Source organism: Ranitomeya variabilis, chromosome 7 (genome assembly GCF_051348905.1).
Source record: "Ranitomeya variabilis isolate aRanVar5 chromosome 7, aRanVar5.hap1, whole genome shotgun sequence".
NCBI lineage: Eukaryota > Metazoa > Chordata > Amphibia > Anura > Dendrobatidae > Ranitomeya > Ranitomeya variabilis.
Genome location: NC_135238.1, coordinates 115,548,956 through 115,565,436, shown reverse-complemented (window position 1 = coordinate 115,565,436; position 16,481 = coordinate 115,548,956). Strand labels below are relative to the sequence as shown.

General features: G+C 45.5%; 1 protein-coding gene across 10 annotated transcripts in view; it reads left to right on the top strand.

The window, feature by feature from the left end:
• Positions 1-16,481, top strand: part of GULP1 (GULP PTB domain containing engulfment adaptor 1) — a 1,809,167-nt gene that overhangs the window by 1,371,673 nt on the left and 421,013 nt on the right. The window lies entirely within an intron of this gene.

The window sequence follows — 16,481 nt, the reverse complement described above, 5'->3', positions numbered from 1 at the left end:
GAGGCAGGAGTGGGACGCACATCAACGCGGTATCCGCCGCTGGTTTAATGTGTAGTGGCCAAAAAATCATCCTGAAATAGTGGTGGGGCGGGACCATGTTGCCGCCGTACCGGAAGTGCGTCACTTGTTCGGACACGCTTTGTAAATCTCTGAGGGTCCACCTAATGCTTAGGGACCTAACCGCTAATGCGGTTACTTGTTAGTTGCTCCTGGGGGCTTCTGGGAGATGTAGTTTAGTGAGACACATAAACCGGAAGTGCATCATCGTATCGGACGCTTACTTCCTGTTTGTGAAAAGCTAAGGCTGTGGTCATGGTAACAGTAGTGCGATCACATGATGTGCAAATGTAGCGATATTAGGAGGCATACCACTGTATTTTTAGAAAGTGAAGCAGGTATGGGTACAGTAAATGAGTAAATAGAGCAGCGTAATCATTGGAAATAGGGAAAAGGGGGAAATTGCAGCCGGGCAGGGAACAGGAGGATGGGAGAGTCCAAGGGTGGGGAGGGATCAAGAAGTGACTTGCGTGTCGATTATCAATAAAGGCGGCTCTGTAGAGAGAGATAAATCAATTAGTATATGGCCACAAAACACAGACTTAACAGTGGAGATAATAAATGACGTTACAACAGAATCCATTCCTAAGTGAAGGCCAAGGGGTCATAATCTCTATTTAGGCCCCTTGGAGTGAGGGTCTGTAACTCATGAATCCAAAAGGCCTCGTCTGGGTACTGGGATGTGTTCCAGAACTTGGAACCTTAATTGCGATATTGTGTGACCTTTGGCAATGAAATGACTTGGAAGTGGTAGTAGTAAATTCTGGCACCGAATGGTGGATTTATGCTTAGAAATACGGGATTTGATTGGTTGAGTTGTTTCTCCGATGTATAATAAGCCACATGGGCATTTTATAGCATAGATAACAAACGAAGAATCACATGTCCAGTAGCCCTTTATCCTGTATTTTTTGCCTGAGTGGGGATGATAGAAACAGTCACCCCGGATGACATTGTTGCACTGATTACAGTTTAGGCACGGGAATGTGCCATTTTTTGGTTGGCTGAGAAAACGTTGTGTCTTGTCTTTATTAACCTCAAAGTCAGCTTTGACTAGAGAATCCCGGATATTTGAGGGGCGTTTGAAACATGGTAGAAAATGCTCCTTAAACTCGGGGATAGATGGATGGGCAGTACGTAATATGTTCCAATGTCGTCTGATGGTATGATGTAGGATGTGTACGTATGGGTGATACACATGGACGAACGGGACCCTCTTGTTGGATAAAGGGCGGGTGGTTGCAGGGGGGTTAATGGCCTCTGTTAGTAGATTGGGGGGGTAGCCCCTTTCTCTAAATTTAGAGTACATTTCATCGGTCCTGGTTTGGAGGAGGCTGGGTTCAGTGACTATCCTCTGTATCCTTTTGAACTGTGATCTGGGGATAGACTTTTTGGTGGCAAAAGGATGTAAGCTTTGAAAGTGTAGGAGACTGTTCCTGTCTGTTGGTTTTGTGTAGAGGTCAGTCTTAAGTTTTCCTAGTTCATGAACTAGGAGATGAACTAGGAAAACTTAAGACTGACCTCTACACAAAACCAACAGACAGGAACAGTGTCCTACACTTTCAAAGCTTACATCCTTTTGCCACCAAAAAGTCTATCCCCAGATCACAGTTCAAAAGGATACAGAGGATAGTCACTGAACCCAGCCTCCTCCAAACCAGGACCGATGAAATGTACTCTAAATTTAGAGAAAGGGGCTACCCCCCCAATCTACTAAAGAGGCCATTAACCCCCCTGCAACCACACGCCCTTTATCCAACAAGAGGGTCCCGTTCGTCCATGTGTATCACCCATACGTACACATCCTACATCATACCATCAGACGACATTGGAACATATTACGTACTGCCCATCCATCTATCCCCGAGTTTAAGGAGCATTTTCTACCATGTTTCAAACGCCCCTCAAATATCCGGGATTCTCTAGTCAAAGCTGACTTTGGGGTTAATAAAGACAAGACACAACGTTTTCTCAGCCAACCAAAAAATGGCACATTCCCGAGCCTAAACTGTAATCAGTGCAACAATGTCATCCGGGGTGACTGTTTCTATCATCCCCACTCAGGCAAAAAATACAGGATAAAGGGCTACTGGACATGTGATTCTTCGTTTGTTATCTATGCTATAAAATGCCCATGTGGCTTATTATACATCGGAGAAACAACTCAACCAATCAAATCCCGTATTTCTAAGCATAAATCCACCATTCGGTGCCAGAATTTACTACTTCCACTTCCAAGTCATTTCATTGCCAAAGGTCACACAATATCGCAATTAAGGTTCCAAGTTCTGGAACACATCCCAGTACCCAGATGAGGCCTTTTGGATTCATGAGTTACAGACCCTCACTCCAAGGGGCCTAAATAGAGATTATGACCCCTTGGCCTTCACTTAGGAATGGACTCTGTTGTAACGTCATTTATTATCTCCACTGTTAAAGGGAACCTGTCACCCCGTTTTTTCGGTATGAGATAAAAATACTGTTAAATAGGGCCTGAGCTGAGCATTACAATAGTGTAGTTTGTGGACCCCGATTCCCCACCTATGCTGCCGAAATACGTTACCAAAGTAGTCGTTTTCGCCTGTCAATCAGGCTGGTCTGGTCAAAAGGGCGTGTTGTCTTCCTCCAGATTTTGCGTAGTTTTCCGTTGGTGGCGTAGTGGTGTGCGCATGCCCAAGGTCCAGAATCCTCTGCCAGGGGATTTAAAAGAGCGCGCTGTTCGTTATTCATTGGTGATCGGTGGGCGCGGCCATCTTCCTTTGGCCGCGCGTGCGCAGAAGCGGCGCTCTGCTGGCCGTGACGCTCTGCTGGCCGCGGCTTCAAGAAAATGGCCGCGGGATGCCGCGCGTGCGCAGATGGATATCGCGGCGGCCATTTTCCTGAAGCCGCGGCCAGCAGAGCGTCGCGGCCAGCAGAGCGCCGCTTCTGCGCACGCGCGGCCAAAGGAAGATGGCCGCGCCCACCGATCACCAATGAATAACGAACAGCGCGCTCTTTTAAATCCCCTGGCAGAGGATTCTGGACCTTGGGCATGCGCACACCACTACGCCACCAACGGAAAACTACGCAAAATCTGGGGAAAGACAACACGCCCTTTTGACCAGACCAGCCTGATTGACAGGCGAAAACGACTACTTTGGTAACGTATTTCGGCAGCATAGGTGGGGAATCGGGGTCCACAAACTACACTATTGTAATGCACAGCTCAGGCCCTATTTAACAGTATTTTTATCTCATACCGAAAAAACGGGGTGACAGGTTCCCTTTAAGTCTGTGTTTTGTGGCCATATACTAATTGATTTATCTCTCTCTACAGAGCCGCCTTTATTGATAATCGACACGCAAGTCACTTCTTGATCCCTCCCCACCCTTGGACTCTCCCATCCTCCTGTTCCCTGCCCGGCTGCAATTTCCCCCTTTTCCCTAATTTCCAATGATTACGCTGCTCTATTTACTCATTTACTGTACCCATACCTGCTTCACTTTCTAAAAATACAGTGGTATGCCTCCTAATATCGCTACATTTGCACATCATGTGATCGCACTACTGTTACCATGACCACAGCCTTAGCTTTTCACAAACAGGAAGTAAGCGTCCGATACGATGATGCACTTCCGGTTTATGTGTCTCACTAAACTACATCTCCCAGAAGCCCCCAGGAGCAACTAACAAGTAACCGCATTAGCGGTTAGGTCCCTAAGCATTAGGTGGACCCTCAGAGATTTACAAAGCGTGTCCGAACAAGTGACGCACTTCCGGTACGGCGGCAACATGGTCCCGCCCCACCACTATTTCAGGATGATTTTTTGGCCACTACACATTAAACCAGCGGCGGATACCGCGTTGATGTGCGTCCCACTCCTGCCTCTCCCTGGTGAGTTGCTCTTCACTCTTATTTTCTCCCATAGCCTGTATAGACTATTACTTACATTCCACTGTATTGTAGGAGCCGCAGACATAGGCATTCCCATTCTAGGACTAATCTTAGATGAACCCTATACTAATAGGTGAGTCATCCTCTCACTTTGTGACCGGATACAGCAATTAACTAACATACATAACGCTATATCTTGTATTGTTTAGGGCTTATGCTAATACACTGACAACTGACTGTCTTTTCATGAGATTCAGTCTCCCTTCACTGTGAAACATCCTGTGTCATGGTGAGACATGCTCTCTTTCACCTATATTATATATAGAACCATGTACATCCAGGCATATTACAGCATTTCCCATGCTTTTTGTTGCAGCCAACACATTTAATACGTCCCATTCTCTGACATAACGGACGCATATACTCCAGCGTTACTGTGCTAGGTAAGAATCTTTATATGTTCCTGGTGACATACATTCATACCTTTACATCAGTTTCTACCATATATTTATATGTTGTCTTACAGTGTACATACTCACCATATTCATCTCCACCTGAAGCGTGGAGCGCTAGGCATACTTGCCCAGCCCACTAGGTTAGTTACTTACCACCACCTTACTCGCCTACTATTTACTCCATCATTATTATAGGGAAATATTCTCTTCTCCTTTTTTCTTTCTTTTCTTTTCTGGAAGGTCCACCACAACCATTATACAGGACCTATCTATATCCAATGATATTCTACTCCATATAAGCAGTCGGGTATGTTAAAAATATTACTTTGTCCTATTCCCATCTTCCCTCCCTTCTATTTTGTCACATGTCATACCATTATTGTGAGATTTATCCTTTTTGTTAATTTACCCTTTGTCATTTTGTATACCCATTATTGTTTTGTTATATATTTGTAATGCAGTTTACTGAGGAAGGTCTTATGAGTTTGACCGAAACGTTTTTTGCTGGACTGCCATTCAAGTAATAAATTTCTATTAATCATCATCACACACAAGTTGAGTGCCAAGTTATTTATATATACTTCTCAACTCTGTCTTCTGCAATGTCTCTTCTTTAACTGCCACTAGATGACCAGGGTGAACATGCTCTCTAAAGTTATACGCCACTGAATTTTGGGCAAGGGGGCTGTAATGGCACTATTTTACTTCTTTAAAAAAGGACCCCATATTGGGGAATTGTTTGTCAGCTCATGCCCTTAATTACAAGTCTCAGAGACCCACACCCCTACATTGGGCCTACTTCTTAACTCTGTCTCCTGCAATGTCTCTTCTTTAACTGCCACTATATGACCATGGTGAACGTGCTCTGTACTGTTATAGGCCGGTTAATTTTGGGCAGGGGGGCTGTGATGGCACTATGTTATTTATTAAAAAATGGACCCCTTTTGGAAATTGTTTGTGAGCTCATGCCCTCCATTAAAAGTCTCAGAGACCCACACCCCTATTTTGGGCCTACTTCTTAACTCTGTCTCCTGCAATGTCTCTTCTTTAACTGCCACTAGATGACCAGGGAGAATGTACTCTGTTCTGTTTTAGGCCAGTGAATTTTAGGCAAGTGGGCTGTGATGGCATTATTTTATTTCTTAAAAAAAGGACCACCCATTAGGGAATTGTTTGTCAGCTCATGCCCTTCATTACAAGTCTCAGAGACCCACACCCCTACATTGGGCCTACTTCTTAACTCTGTCTCCTGCAATGTCTCTTATTTAACTGCCACTAGATGACCAGGGTGAACGTGCTCTGTACTGTTATAGGCCTGTGAATTTTGGGCAAGGGGGCTGTGATGACAGTATTTTATTTCTTAAAAAAAGGACCCCCATTGGGGAATTGTTTGTGTGCTCATGCCCTTCATTAAAAGTTTCGGAGACCCACATCCTTATATTGGGCCTTCTTCTTAACTCTGTCTCCTGCAATGTCTCTTCCTTACCTGCCACTAGATCACCAGGGTTAACGTGATCTGTACTGTTATAGGCCACTGAATTTTGGGCAAGTGGGTTGTGAAGGCACTAGTTTATTTATTAAATAAGATACCCCCAATTGGGGAATTGTTTTCAGCTCATGCACTCTATTACAAGTCTCAGAGACCCACACCCCTACATTGGGCCTACTTCTTAACTTGGTTTCCTGCAATGTCTCTTCCTTATCTCCGACTACATGACCTGGTTGAACTTGTTCTGTAGTGATATAGGCCGGTGAATGTTGGGAAAGAGGGGCTGTGATGGCAATAGTATATTTTTAAAAAAGGTACCCCCATTGGGGAATTGTTTGTCAGCTCATGCCCTCCATTACAAGACTCAGAGACCCACACCCCAAAATTGGTCTGCTTCTTAACTCGGTTTCCTGCAATGCCTCTTCTTATCTCTGATGACATGACCTGGGTGAACGTGTTCTGTACTGTTATAGGCCACAGAATTTTGAGCAAGGAGGGCTGTGATCGCAATAGCATATTTTTGAAAAACGTACCCCCCATTGGTGAAACCAAATCCTTGTTGCCAAAACTTCATAACATTTGTGTAACTTAAAGAGCTCACTTGAAAAGCTCCTTTTTGTGTTTCCTGGTTGCTCACATTGGGCACAATACACTTCATATAAATTTGATAAAGCAATGCTGTTAGTTTGGCTCAGTAGTTCATTACAAATATTTCTTTGTCCACTATATTAGTTTCTCTCCTTGAGAGCCATAACTTTGGCTGCATCAAATGTACAAATGGCAAATATACAAATGGCGATTTGGAATCCAGATTAAAATACTGTATACGGAATGCATTCAGACAATTACATAGCTGCATTTCTTGTAAAACATTTCCAAATGTGAAAGACAATGCTCATAGTGACTCAATCTTGAGAAATGTTTATTCACTTCGCAAACAGTTTTAAGCCTCTATATGTTTGCTGTTTGTCATTGCAAAACATAAAGGTTTACTAAAACTCTGCCTGTGGTGGTTTGATCTAAATCCTTGTGGCTTTTATATTCTAGGGGTTTATGGCCCCTCGTCTGATGACTCCATGATATCTCAGTTTCATACAACCTTGAAAGCTGGCCACTTGAAGGGCTGGGTGAAACTAGTGTTACTACATAGTGTGAATCACTATATAAGACCAGAGAAAAATGACTAAGTCTACGTTCACATTTGCGGTGTGCGCCGCAGCGTCGTCGCCGCAACGCACAACGCAACAAAAACGCAGTACAAACGCATGGTTTTTCGACGCATGCGTTTTTCTGCAGTGAGTCATTCTTCATCCCCCCCCCCCAAAAAAAAAGTGTCTACACAATAGATAAGGACCACCAATGGCTAGAAGAGGGTTGGTGTAATGTAATTGTGTATATATACCCTGGCAGAGATGAATTCCTCCCATTTTGCTGGTATTCATGATGGAGCGTCCCATGGACAGTATCTACATGGATATGGAGATGGAATTTTCCTTGGCTAATGCCTATGCTCTTGCCTGTTTTCATGAAAGGGAAAGGGAAAAACGGAGATGGAGTCGTCCCCGCTTTTGGATACACCCTATCGTGGAAGTCCGGGAGAGCCGTGGAGCATACCATTGTTTGTTTGGCGAACTCAATGACAACCTGGAGAAATATTTCGAATACACCAGGATGTCTCAGGACAGCTTCCGCTATCTTCTGCGTCGGGTGGAAGGATCCATTAGCAGGCAGGACACGCAGCTCCGGAGATCTATTTCCGCAGAGGAATGGCTGCTGCTGACTCTACGGTACGTAGCTGTTTGAATGACTGTGATGTTTTTTGTTTTTTTTTTACATTTTTTGGGGGTTTGGTATGGTCAATGTACTTTTATAAATTGCAATGTACTTTAATGTAATTTCTTTATCTTCTTGGCAGTTTCCTGGCTACCGGAGAGACCTTGAGATCCCTTTATTTTCAATTTCGGATTGGAGTCTCCACTCTTTCCGGAATTATTGCTGACACCTGCCGCGCTTTGTGGGATAATCTCCGGGAGGAATTTTTACCCGTCCCTACTAGTGAAATCTGGGAGGCCAACGCACAGAAATTTGAGCAAGTGTGTTCTTTTCCAAACTGTATTGGCGCAGTGGATGGAAAGCACATTCGGATTACCAAGCCTGCCAAAAGTGGATCCCTTTTCTACAATTACAAAAAATACTTTTCAACTGTGCTCATGGCAATTGCCGGTGCGGACTGCCATTTTCTCGCAGTGGACATTGGTGCGTTTGGCCGTGCAAATGACTCACGCACATGTAAAGAGTCGGATATGGGCCAAAAATTATATGGGAACAATTTTAATTTCCCACAGCCACGACCTCTTCCCCACACCGAAGGCCCTGCGATGCCCTTGGTTGTGGTTGGGGATGAGGCATTCCAAATGTCTGCCAACCTATTGAAACCCTACTCCAGTCGGGGCTTGGACCATACAAAAAGGGTTTTCAATTACAGACTGTCCAGGGTCAGAAGGACTGTGGAGTGTGCCTTTGGCATCCTTGTCTCCAAATGGCATATATTAGGATCCGCCATTAATCTTAAAATTGAAACAGTGGATGAGGTGGTGAAGGCTTGTGTGGTTCTCCACAATTACATTATGGCCAAAGAGAGACTGAATGTAGAACTCGATGAACCCATAGCCAACCCATTGCCTGATTATCATGATCATTCTCTGAGGACAAGTGTGGAAATTGCGCAGATGAGGGATCGTTTTGCGGCCTATTTTGTGTCAGATGTTGGCCGTGTGTCATGGCAAGATCAAATGGTGTAGTAATAATGTTACTGTTGGACTGTATTCTGGTTTTAACTACACCAATAAATACCTCTACTGTGACTGTGCTACAAATATAATATAATAATAAACTAATTCTCCAGTAAATGTGCAATAAATGTAATCCGTTTTGGTTGGTTTGGTTATGTCAAATTTGGCATCTACCTATACTTCACAAATGTAATGTGCCTTATCTAAAAAATTGGAACCCTTTGTTTTTAAAATGTTGTTGTTTAATAAAAACATTTTCAAAGTTTTCTACCCTGCTTCAAAGAACAAATTTATACCATACCATATAACATATTTATTTGTTTGTCAGATCGCCGTGTATCATTGTGTTTGACAGCAAAAGCAACGATACCAGCGTTGTTTTACAATGGTAACCAGGGTAAATATCGGGTTACTAAGCGTAGGGCGGCGCTTAGTAACCTGATATTTACCCTGGTTACCAGTGTTAAATGTAAAAAAAAAAAACAGTACATATACTCATCTTCGCGTCCCCCGGCGTCCGCGTCCTGCACTGACTGAGCGCCGGCCGTAAAGTGAATGCACAGCACAGCGGTGATGTGACCGCTCTGCTGTTAGGGCCGTCACTCAGTCAGTGCAGGGAAGCGGACGCCGGGGGACGCGATTGTGAGTATATGTACTGTTGTTTTTTTTACATTTAACACTGGTAACCAGGGTAAACATCGGAAGCGCGGCCCTGCGCTTAGCAACCCGATCTTTTACCCTGGTTACCCGGGGACCTCGGCATCGTTGGTCGCTAGAGAGCTGTCACACAGACAGCTCTCCAGCGACCAAATAGCGATGCTGCAGTGATCTGCATCATTGTCTGTTTCGCTGCAGCGTTGCTTAAAGGGAAGGTGCCATAAAAAAAATTTTTTTTACAGCAATTGTAAAAATGTAAAGAATTAATGTTTAAATTTTCTTTAAAAATATTTTCATTTGTTTATAATTTAGTAAAATATGAAAAATAATTTGAAAAGTTTTGGAATTTCCACTTTTAAACACTAGGGGGAGCAGCTGCTGAAATTTCAGAAAAACCTAGTGTACAACTAGCTCACATTACTGCACTGCAGTAATTATGGGCGGAGTCTGCTGACGTGTGTGATGTCACTCCTCTCCTGCCATGTGTTTGCTAAGGGATGAGAGGATGATATTCAGGAACACATTGAGCAGCCATTTTGTTGGTGACTGCAGAGTAAGGCTGCCGTCACACTAGCAGTATTTGGTCAGTATTTTACCTCAGTATTTGTAAGCCAAAACCAGGAGTGGAACAATTAGAGGAAAAGTATAACAGAAACATATGCACCACTTCTGCAGTTATCACCCACTCCTGGTTTTTGCTTACAAATACTGAGGTAAAATACTGACCAAATACTGGATGTGTGACGGCAGCCTTGTACTGACAAGTAGACAGTCACCGAGGATGGCAGGCAGCAAGGATTCTGGGAGATATGTGGTGGAGGGAGCAGGGTGACAGCAGCACAGAGTATTTCAGGAGAGCAGTGTGCTGGTCTATGGGGGGCACCCTGTTCAGTGCGCGGAGCAGCCAGGGATTGTACATAGAGCGCTGTCTTTCATACACATGGATGGGCCGTCTGCTCCACAGAAATCCAGGAAACATTTCTGTGGATTGATGACCTGTTCTGATCCAGACTTTGCATGCAGACCCCATTCCCCTCCTCACATCCTGTCTTCTCCATCCTGTCCTGGCGATGTGTGAAAGTGAGACGTCAGGCGAAGTACGGGGTGACGCTGGGAAGGAAATGTAGCCATATAGTAACGATAAAAATGAGACCCCTCTCTTCAGCTGCCTCACTAGCCCTGACTGCACCTAACTGAAGGTCATGCTGCCCCCTCTATTACCCCAGACCCGCGTGCAGGTGCTTAGCCAGAACCACCATAGAATGGGCCCGCTTTCTGAAGATAATACTGCCATAGTGTTCTCACATAATGCCACCATATAGATCACACATAATACCGCCATATACATCACACACAATACTATCAAATAGATCACACAATACTGTCATACAGTTCTCACATACCACCATATAGATCACAAATAATACCGCCATATAATTCTCACCTAGTACTTCCACATAGATCACACATAATCCCACAATATAGTTCTCATATACCACCGTCATATAGTTTTTACATCATTCCACAACACTGATCAAACATAATATTGCCATATAGATCACATATAATACCGTCACATAGATCACACAATACTTGGCGGCATAATGTGTGATATTATATATATATTATAATATCCCGGCATAATGTGTGGTCTTTATGGGAGTATATGTGATATATATATATATATATCGGCATTATACGTGATCCATATGGTATTGTGCTGCTCTAGGGAGGTGAGAGACGTATGGTGGAAGGAGCAGGGTGACAGGAGCACAGTATTTCAGGACAGCAGTGTACTGGTCTGTGGGTGGGAGGGTGTGCTCACACTCAAACGCTCGCAACTGTATACTTATAGCCTTTACTGGCTATTAAAATGGGGGACACCCCCCAAAAAAAGACGTGGGGCCCCCTTATAATTAATAACCATCAAATATTATGCAGACAGCTGCGGGCTGACATTAATAGCCTAGGAAGGGGCCATGGATACTGTCTAAGGTACAGGCTAAAAACATCAGCTCTCTGCCGCCTTTTACATGCGCCTTTTCTGGCGCTTTGCCTGGCAATTTCCACTTACCCTGTAGCGGTAGCAAGTGGGGTTCATATTTGTGGGGTTAATGTCACCTCCATATTGTCCGGTGACATCAAGCCCACGGCTTAGTAATGGAGAGGCGTCTATAAGGCACCCATCCATTACTAATCCTATAGTTGTATTGTAAATAAAGACTCGGCCAGAATAAAGTCCTTTATTAATCTTTTTTAAACCATACCGAACGCATAATCCTCGACTCCCTCATCTCCCACAACAAAAATAATAAACCACATTGAGGAAAGACACGCAGGGGGGAGAGGAGTGCATAGGAGAGGATTAGATACTGACTGCTGAGCCGTGTATCTAATCCTGGCCTGTGTGATACCGACAGCTGAGCCGTGTATCTAATCCTGTCCTGTGTGATACCAACTGCTGAGCCGTGTATCTAATCCTGTCATGTGTGATACAGACTGCTGAGCCGTGTATCTAATCCTGTCCTATGTGATACCGACTGCTGAGCCGTGTATCTAATCCTGTCCTGTGTGATACTGACTGCTGAGGACACAGTACACGGGACAGGATTAGCTACCCAGGACAGAGGTAGCAGTGGTAGGTGTATATAGAGGCAGGTAGCAGTGGTATATAGAGGCAGATAGTGGTATACAGAGGCAGGCAGGCAGTGGTATACAGAGGCAGGCAGGCAGTGGTATACAGAGGCAGGCAGGCAGTGGTATACAGAGGCAGGCAGGCAGTGGTATACAGAGGCAGGCAGACAGTGGTATACAGAGGCAGGCAGACAGTGGTATACAGAGGCAGGCAGGCAGGTAGCAGTGGTATACAGAGGCAGACAGTGGTATACAGAGGCAGGCAGTGGTATACAGAGACAGGCAGGCAGTGGTATACAGAGGCAGGCAGGCAGTGGTATACAGAGGCAGGCAGACAGTGGTATACAGAGGCAGGCAGACAGTGGTATACAGAGGCAGGCAGGCAGTGGTATACAGAGGCAGGCAGGCAGTGGTATACAGAGGCAGGCAGGCAGTGGTATACAGAGGCAGGCAGTGGTATACAGAGGCAGGCAGAGAGTGGTATACAGAGGCAGGCAGTGGTATACAGAGGCAGGCAGTGGTATACAGAGGCAGGCAGGCAGTGGTATACAGAGGCAGGCAGGCAGTGGTATACAGAGGCAGGCAGACAGTGGTATACAGAGGCAGGCAGACAGTGGTATACAGAGGCAGGCAGACAGTGGTATACAGAGGCAGGCAGACAGTGGTATACAGAGGCAGGCAGTGGTATACAGAGACAGGCAGACAGTGGTATACAGAGGCAGGCAGGCAGTGGTATACAGAGGCAGGCAGACAGTGGTATACAGAGGCAGACAGTGGTATACAGAGACAGGCAGGCAGTGGTATACAGAGGCAGGCAGACAGTGGTATACAGAGGCAGGCAGACAGTGGTATACAGAGGCAGGCAGACAGTGGTATACAGAGGCAGGCAGGAAGGTAGCAGTGGTATACAGAGGCAGGCAGACAGTGGTATACAGAGGCAGGCAGTGGTATACAGAGGCAGACAGTGGTATACAGAGGCAGGCAGTGGTATACAGAGGCAGGCAGTGGTATACAGAGGCAGGCAGGCAGTGGTATACAGAGGCAGGCAGGCAGTGGTATACAGAGGCAGGCAGGCAGTGCTAGGTGGTATATAGGGGCTGGTAGCAGTGGTAGATGCATAAGAAAATAAAAACGCTGTACTTACCTTCTTTCCTCTACCAGGAAGTGCTGAGTCATGTTCAGGGCAGAGCAGTGTGATGATCTCCCTGCTCTGCTCTGAACAGGTCGGCAGTGATTGCAGCCTGTAATGTAATACTAAGTACAGGCTGCAATCACAGCTCCTCGCTGCAGATATTTACCCTGGACCCTCGGCAGCAGCTTCTCCCAGCAGCAGCTTCTGCCATCGCACGCACTGAGCTGTGTGTGCGATGGCAGAGGGAAATAAACAAAAAATGGCCGCGATCTCCTCTCACAGCTGTGATGTGCAGCTCAGTGGGCGTGGCCAAGTCACAGCTGAGAGGCAGGAGATGGGGTCAGAGCCCGACCGTTGGCTCCTATGTACATGGCTGCCGTAAGTGAGGAGTGCAAGTGTCGTGCCCAGACACTTACACCCACACTAATGAAAATGGCGGCCTCCAGTGGTAGAAGTAAAAGTGAATAAATAAAAAAGTATGAAAGAGGTACATTTACTTTTGTATTAAAAATAATTGACTGTATAATCAATAATTATTAATACAAAAACTAAAATCACGGCACCCTCCCTTTAAGTGTGAAGGTACCTTTAAGGTATGTGTTCACGTTCAGGATTGCATCAGGATTTTGTCAGGATTTTCCATCAGTATTTGTAAGCCAAAACCAGGAGTGGAAAAATTAGAGGAAAAGTAGAATAGAAACATATGCCCCACTTCTGTATTTATCACCCACTCCTGATTTTGGCTTACAAATACTGAATCCTGACCAAATTCTGATGCAATCCTGAGCGTGGACACATACCCTTAGTGTTTGTAAACACCTCATACAGCAATGAGAGACACCCAAAAAAAGGCAAAATAAAAATTGTAAAAATACTGTCTGACATTGCATATATGAGGTGTTTGAAGCACAAAATATGTGTAGACGGCGCACGGCGTGAATTACCGAGAAGTATACTGGAAAATAAGAACAAATATTGTTTTAAATCAAACAATTTTTATTGGGGGGAAACAGAAAAAAAAAGGGGAAAGAAACTTAGGGGGTATCAACGTCCGCTACCAGCGGTGAATGGTAAGTCTCTGGTGTTTGGGAATGGGGAGAGGAAGAGGATGCTGAGTCAGAGTCCAGGAGGCTAGATGGCAGGTCCAAACCCTCCGCAGGGTATACTGGTGATAAAACCGCCACATCTGTAGGGGAGGGAGGAGGCAACACAAGTCTTTGACTGGTTCTTGAAGGGCCCTGGCTGCTCCTGCTGCGGCTAGAGCCCCGACGCGAACTAGGTGTCTGTATTGGAGCAGCCAGAGCCTCAGTGTGTGTCCTCTTCCTTCTTTTTCTTTTTTTCTCTCCCGCGGCAGCTCCCACATCATGTCGGCTACGGGAGGACGAGGGCCTGGCAGGAGCAGGAGTCGGCGGCACAATGCTATGGTGCCTGTGGTGGCTTCGCTCGGCACGTGGACCTCGGTGGGGTGGCTGGAGTGGCTCTGCAGCAGGAGTCGGAGTCATGCTAGCCAGCGACGGCACTACGGGCATTGTAGCTGACTGCATGACCCGAGCCTGCTGCAGAGCCCTCACGTAGGCAGTGTTGCAGGCTTGCATCACCGAAATCTGGAGTTCCGGCATAAGGTGTTCCACCATGCCCTTAGCAATAATACTAAAAAAATGTTTGGCCGGACTCGAGAGCTCGGATTCCATAGTTTCAAGGCGCCGGTCGATATTGGGCAGACGAGTGTCCATTTTATCGCTCAACGCCTTGAAACAGTTCTGGAAAACCGTGCTCAAATGCAAAAATTCGGGCATGGCTGGCCTGTCCGAGGCCCGCTGGCGCTGTCGGGAATTCCCGAACGAAGGAGCGCCAGAGGCCTCGGGCAGGGGAACACCTGATGGACCGGCTGCCAGTTCTCCAGATGGTGGTGCAAGTCTGCTGTCGCTGTGGGAGGGCTGTGACGGGTCAGATGGCGATTCATGAAGGTCCGCTCCTGCGGGGCGAGCTCGCTCGAGGGTGCTGCTGTGTGTCCTGTGAAAAGATAAGGGAAAAATTAGTCTTCAATTAATAACCTATCACATACGCCAACTCCTGTAATAAAATTAACATTACATTACACAACAATACAAATCCTCTGTCTCTCAGTCTGTGTGGCCTATAATAAATTGCTGATTGTTATCGCCAGCTGACCGTTATGGCTGACGATAACAATCATGGACATACCAACGGCAGAAAATGACTGTTCATTTTGACCGCATACCACTGTCATTGGTAAAAAAAATTTTTGTCTAAAACTCTTTCTTGACGCTGCCTATGCCACAAAAATAGTATAAAATTTAAAGTCAAGATAAAAATTTAAAAAAAAACAAAAAAAAAAAACAGTGACTTTGCTGATCTGATCGCAGGAACGGCCATGACGTTAGGATCATGTGATCGAGACGTCATCATTATTCCTGCAATCAGAACTACCCTGACTCAGAACGTAACCTGTCATGGACTACAAGGACTCACGCTTAACCAAAAAAAATTACTAATGGGCTATATACCATTCCACTAGGGAAAAAGTTACGTGGATGGCCAATATGCTACGCTGACTACATGGATGGCCAATACACTATGTGCCTGGGAAATATACTATGTGGATACGTGGCTAGAACGTGTACTATGTGGCTGCGATATAGTGGCCTGACAATATACTATGTGGATGCACAATGTACGTGGCTGGGCAATATGCTATGTGGCTGTGCAATATGGTATGTGGACAAAATACTTACTGTCGGCGGCCAAGGACCGGTCTTAAGAACTGTAATGCCCTGTTGTATTTGTAGGGCACAGACTTGGCCGCAGCAGCACCACTCCGAGCTTGCTCCTCCGCAGCACGGATCCCCTTATTGAAACGGTCCTTCATAGATCGCCATCTGGTCCTCAACTTTTTAACTGTGAATGCAAAGAAAAAAAAAGGTTACATATTTAGCATTTTAAAAGGATAAAACAACCGTGTGCGATGCAAAGTTTAGGCGTTGATCGCATCACACACGGTTGTGTTTATCCTGGCAAGATGGGTCATAGCAGCGTATCAGCAGGGCGTATCAGCAATACTCACCAAAGTTGCTTTTGTCACTGCTTGAAGCTCGCTCAAAGCCATCCCACAGCGACTTTGCCACCTCAACCCACAAACGCCTCAACACCACCTGGTCCATGTGCCGGGGGTCACGGCTGTCCCACAACGGGCCACGCTCCTGGATGCTGGAGATCAGGAGGTCCGCATCTATCCCACCATCTCCTTGGTGCCGTTGTGAAACCTAGAAAAATTAGAAAACATTAAGGTTACAAATATGCAAATATTAACAACCACCAGCACCTGTCATGATATGTACCTTTGCCCTATCCTGTCTGTATGTATATTTC